Below are 6,605 nucleotides of genomic sequence, written 5' to 3'. Positions count from 1 at the left end.
GTTAAGTATAAATAAAAAGTGAAGTAATGACAACTTGGCTAAAAGCATTTATGAGCAATGATCATAGATAAAAACAAAATATTTACATAGTAGTCCTCAAGTTGTAAATTACGCTCATTAACACATTCAGTGCATTATATTAATTAAACAAATGTGTTTGAAAATGTGTATAGGTGTGATAGTCATTGCTTAACAGATAGGAGTTCAGACTACTGACAGAAGAGAGATACGACAATTTTCTTATGTCAAAATTGATTTCAGGAAAGATGGTAAAAGCTTCTACTCCATCAGTAAACAATATTCTCAGATTCAAAGAGACAAGCTTTGACAAATCAAGGGAACTTACTTGTGAAGTCATAGGCTGAGGACACCAAATACTGGGGATAATGTAATTATCTGAAGTTAAAAGGAGTGTATGTACTCTTTGTTCAAGAAAGCAGGGAAAGTTCTACGGAAGAACTTCAGCACTAGTTCAATAAATAACCATAAGCAAAACTGAAACATTTACAAAATGGCAACGAGGACTAAACACAGAGGAAATGTTATCTGAGGGATCAAGAAAAGGAAGGACAAGATGAGAACTGCCAAAAGTCAAGCTGAGCTGGACTTCAAAAACGATATGAAAAGCAAACAACAAAAAAGATTCTTCATCCCCATAAACTACAGATAATAAAGGACTGTCACTGTTATACAGTAGGAATAGGAGAGAGATGGAAGATAATCTTGGCAAAAGATAAATTGCACTTCACAAATGAAAAAAAATACTTCACCTCAGTTTTTAACAAGGATAATGGCTGATCGTTGGAGCAAAGACAGTCTAGATAATAGCGGGAGTTTGAGAAGAAGTTCAGAACAAAGATAGAGCAAAACACAGGAAAATTTATGTAGTCTGTCCAAGAGACTGCATCTTCTCCATCTCCACCCCATTTCTGAAGGGAACTGGCACAGCATATAAACTCTGATGAATGGAGAGGAACAAATTTCACCACAGCCACCATAAAGGTGCCTGGTTAACACCAGCAGTGCTGATTTTATAGAGCATCACCATGAAATCTGAGGCTCTAGAACACAAACAAGTATCAACTACTTTTTAGGCCAAAACTGAAATTCTTAGCCTGCTTATTTCATTCACTTTTTCAAAACAGAATTGATTATTTTTTGCCAAATATTTGTTCCTAGATATACAAGCTAAACTTGGAGAAACTTCAGTAATTTAAACTTTTAATGAGATGTAACATACACTGTTCAAGTATTAAATAGATGTTACTTCTACTGTTACTATTCAATGTATACAGAATTTTATAAGACATAATTAATCATCAGGCAGGCTGATAACAACAGACAAGGGGAAGGCTGAGGTACTTAACAACTTTTTTACCTTGATCATCTCTGATAACTGCTCACCACATAGCCCTCAAATGTTTGGTTTGGTAGTAGGGGACTGGGGAAGCAATGTCCCTCTCACTGTAAGTGAAGATCAGGATCGTGACCACCTGAGGAACCTGAACATCCACAAGTCTATGGGTCCCGATGAGATGCATCCCAGAGACCTGAGGGAATTAACTGATGTAGTCGCCAAGCCACTCTCAATGATATTTGAGAAGTCGTGGCAATCAGGAGGTCTCTGGTGACTGGAAAAAAAGCAACATCACACTCATTTTTAAGAAGGGTAAAAAGGATGACCCTGGGATCTACCGACCTCTCAGTCTCACCTCTGTGCCAAGAAAGATCATGGAGTAGATCCTTCTGGAAGCTATGCTAACACACATGGAAGGCAGGGAGCTGATACAGGAAAACCAGCATGGCTTCACCAAGGGCAAATCCTGCTTCACCAACCTGGTGGCCTTTTATGATGGTGTCACTGCATCAGTGGACAAGGGAAGAGCCACTGATGTCATCTATCTCAACTTCAGTAAGGACTCTGATACAGTGCCCCACAACATCCTTCTCTCCAAATTGGAAAGAGATGGATTTGATGGCTGGACTGTTCAATGGATGAAGATCTGGCTGCAGGATCAAGTCCAGAGAGTAGTGGACAATGGCTCAATGTCTCAATAGAGATCAGTGATGAGTGGTGACCCACAGGGGTGAGTGGTGGGGCCAATACTCATTAGTATCTTCATCAGTGACATTGACAGTGGGGTCATTGTGGGAGTGCACCCTCAGCAAGTTTGCTGATGACACCAAGCTGCGATGACACACCAGAGGGACCTAGACAGGCTTGAGCAGTGGGCCCAGGAGAACCTCATGAGGTTCAACAAATCCAAATGCAAGATCTTGCATATGGGTCAAGGCAACCTTCATTACCAATACAAGCTAGGGGATAAAAGGATTGAGCATGGCCCTGCCAAAAAAAGACCTGGGGGTACTGGTGGATGGGAAGCTGGACACAAGCCAGCAATGTGCCCTCACAGCCCAGAAAGCCAACCGTATCCTGGGCTGCATCACAAGAAGCATGGCCAGTAGGGTGAGGGAGGTGATCCTGCCCCTCTACTCTGCGCTGGTGAGGCCTCACCTGAGTACTGCACCCAGATGTGGAGTTCTCAGCACAGGAGAGACATAGACCTGTTGGAGTGTGTCCAGAGGAGGGTCACAAAAATAATCTAAGGGATGGAACAGCTCTCCTACGAGGTCAGGCTGAAAGAAGTGGGGCTGTTTAGCACGGAGAAGAGAAAGCTCTGGGAAGACCTGTTGGTGGGCTTTCAGTATCTAAAGGGGAGCTCCAGGAAAGAAGGGGGCAGACTTTTTAGCAGGGTCTGTGGTGATGGAAAAGGGGGAAATGGTTTCAAGCTTAAAGAGGGTAGATTTAGGTTGGATATAAGGAAAAAGTCCTCTACAGTGAAGGTAGTGAGGCACTGGAACAGGCTACCAGAGATGTGGTTGATGCCCCATCCCTGGAGACTTCCAAGGCGAGGCTGGATCAGGTTCTGGGGAACCTGATCTAGCTGTGGTGTTCCTGTTCATTGCAGGGGAGTTGGACTAGATGGCCTTCAAAGGCCCCTTCCAACTCTAAGGATTCTATGATTCAAAGCTTCCTATTGCCAGCAGACAAACTGTGTATCAGCAGTACGCTTAGAAGTTCTATCTGTTAAATCTGAACTAATTGTAGGGGAAACCTCAACGGTATCCTGAGAATTATTTCATGAAAGGGTAATTCTTTGTATTTATCTTTCTCACTTAATTTAAAAGTATAGTTGTTGGTTGTAGGCAATAAATTAATTTATTCAACAGGAAATAAGCACAAGGTGCTTGCTAACTCTATTTTGAGCTGAAATACTCAGCTTACCAAAAGGTTGTTGCTGTTTGTTACTATAACAAAACAGTTCAGAACTTCTATAAAGAAAATGAGCAAATAGATTTGCTACAAAACTTAGTTCCATGACTTTTGGCTCACTGAAATGTGAAGTTGGCCATGGTTATGTCCTCCCTGCAAGTAGAAATCTGAGAAGCAAAGCAAATAAATCAAAATGGGAATGGAGAAACAGGGCAAGATTGGCCATGCTAGAGGTGAATGTTTCTGTTTTTTAAAAAAGGGGGAAAAGAATCATGAAAGTTGTGAAAGCCTGTGTTCTAAAGGTATGCACCAGCTCTGTAGCAACATGCTTTTTTGTCATTTTTGTATCAACCATCAAAACATTTGAGGAAAACACCAAAAGTTCTCCTCACAACACACTATAGTTTGGGCTCCTCGTGGTCACATACTGGGATTGCAGAGAAATAGTATAACATTAGCCTTTACATAAATGCTAACAGTGAATGTTCTTTACTAAGAGTAACCATGAGTCTTCTCTGCCTGTTGGGTGGAGGGCTGGTAAATGCAGCTTTATTCCGTATTTGAATCTTCATTATTCTTGGCAATGCCTTTCATGCGAGTTGGCAGCTCCAAATTACTTTGCTGCCGCAGCTCCCTACAAATAATCACAGCAGCCCAAAATGACTGTCCAAAGTGCGGAAACCTCTGCACAAGGAATAATCCCAAGGGAGTACTTCCAAGAACTCTACAGCCCCACAGTGCTACTGGGAAAGCGTAAAGAGACTGGGTAAAAAAAACAGAGCTCATTATCCTTTCCTTACAATAAAGCATTAATACTTTCTCTTCTTTCTTTCTGGACTTGATACTTGTTGACACCAAGTTTGCCTAACTCAAGAGTATGGGTGAGATTGCTTCATGTGAAGCCTGTGAGCTCTGTGTTCAGCAGCTGTCTTAGTGATGAAAATGGAGAGCAGCTTCAGTGCCACACATCCTGTTTCAGGCTGTCCGGAATCTGTTCTGGATGCAGAACTCAGAACCAGGCAGGCTGCTGAGCTGGGTTACATGTGTGACAAAAACAAGCCGATACGGTTACACTAGTTTTGTACTACACACAAATTCTTCCTGCACACCAGGGCAATGCGCTTGTCCAGAGGCACCAGCAGACTGCTGCAAAGGAATCAGATCCTAGATAATTTTTGGCTGTATGTCTCATGATCATAGCATGATGTCTGACCCTCTCTGACTTCCAGAGCCCCCTTCCTCCAGAATCAAATATTTGACTAATGTTATTAAACCAATTTTAAAAGTGCTGCAGTTAAATTAGTCCAGCTCCTTTGGATGGACAATTTTGAACCTGCTAGTCCTTCAGCTCCTTCTCCATCCTTTATCTCTGGGTAATCTCACTTGTAAACATGAATTCAGCTACCATCTTTCCAATGATGATTCACAGAACATCTCTAATCCACAACAATCTCCTTCTGTCTTCCCTGAAGCCTCAGCCTGTCCCTCACACAATGCTTGGTTCATGTCCAGTTGTCAGCCAGGCACAAGAAAGGGTTTTCACTGCTCATTTCTCTCCCCCACCTGTGTTCTCTGCTTCTTTCAGTAATGCAGCCTTTCGTGAAGAAAGTCCTGTGGCCTTCGGCAAACACATAAATCTCTCTCTAGATGTTTGTACCCATGCTCTCTAGCTTCAGTATCACCCTGCTACTTTTCTGTACCATCAAAGTACACGTCTTTATTTTCACATTCTTTTGCTGCTTCATTTTCCCTCAGTGTCGAGATCATTTTCCTCCTCATACCAGCTCACTTTGAAATCAGTATTTCCACTGCTTCTTAGGTTATTCCCTCACACAGAGCAGCTTTGTAGAAATAAGAAATAATTGGTTTTTGCTTTTTGTTTTTTTCTTTTTAATTGCATCCCCCTATGCCGAGTCTTACAAACATCCCCATGGATAGTTGGTGTGCCCTAACAGGCAGGAACTAACAGGCACAGCAATGGGACAGGCTTATCAGACTGATGTCTTGTAGCAGGCAAGAAATTGAAGCCTGGCTTGGGCAGGTCAGACAGCACTCCCTGAACGGAGCGGACAGAGCACAGTTGGCCACCAGGAAATGCTGGAGATGATGTGCACGTAGTCCAAGGCATGGGGGTGAACCTATACTCCAGTCAGGGATCAGGACATCAGAGACTCCTTCCAAGACAAGAAAAAAAAACACATCTGCCTGGAGCGACGTCACACAGATCACTTGTAACCAGAAGCTCCCCACTGAAAACCAGGGACCGACATTAACAGAAGATGGGATTTAGAATTAGTGTGGGTGCAGAAACAAAGATGGGAGGAACAGTATTACTAACAAGCAGGGTCTGTGGCTGGTCAGAGCTCACAACCTCTCATCTGTGGTTTCCTAGGCACTATAAACCAATAGAACCTACATAACTACAGGACAAATGGTTCTCCATTCCCCACCTGTAACTTCTCATGCATGCCCAAGCACTAGCACTTATTTACACCAGCACTGAAGCTGAGACACCAACAGGCTCGAGAAACTGATGTACGTTAAAAATGATCGCGATTAAAAACTATTAACTGCGCTAAGAATTAAGTCTCTATCATTAAAGCTGATGCAGCCCGCTGCGCAGCCATGCGAGGGCTCGTACCGGCGCAGCGCAGGAGGCATCAATAGGCAGCTGAGAGCAGGGAAGACCACCTTTTCACGGCAGCGACTTCTTCGGGCCGGGTGCTTCCCGCCCGGCTGACTCACGCTCGGTGAGTCACTCACTTGGTGAGAGCCACCCGCTGGGGCCGCCCCTGAGCCGCGTGTCGCTGTCCCGGCGCCCCTCGGCAGCGCCCGTCCGTCGGCCCTCGGCCCCCGCTGCCGGTAGGAGCCCGCCGGGGCGGAACGGCTTCTGCTCTCCGGCTGCTCGACCGCGGGGGTTTCCTTGCGCTACGCAGCGTTCTAACGCAGGGCTTATCGTAACGGTGATGAAAACATGTTTTAAAGGACTACACGGCAGCACGATTCGTTCCCCACGGTGCCCAGCACGGACTGCGGGCAGCACGGCTGCCTGCCCCCAGCGGGCCCCGTCTCACGCCCGGGCGCTGAGGTAACTCCTCGCTTCCCCTCACGGCGCGGAGAGCAGCGACAGCCGCCTCTTGGAGCACACCGCTGCTTCAGCTTCCCTTCCCCGTATCTCCCGGCTCCGATCGCCTCCCGCCGCCCTCAGCCCGCTATCCCGCTCAAAGGCGGCAAGGGGATGGCCGGGCCCAGCCGCGGTACCGGGCGCTGCCTCAGCCTGAGCACCAGCCCCACGCTCCCGCTCCTCCAGGCTTAGCGGGCGGGCTGCAGT

The sequence above is a fragment of the Numida meleagris genome, chromosome 3 (assembly GCF_002078875.1).
Source record: "Numida meleagris isolate 19003 breed g44 Domestic line chromosome 3, NumMel1.0, whole genome shotgun sequence".
In the NCBI taxonomy this organism is placed as follows: Eukaryota; Metazoa; Chordata; class Aves; order Galliformes; family Numididae; genus Numida; species Numida meleagris.
This window is presented reverse-complemented; position numbering follows the sequence as displayed.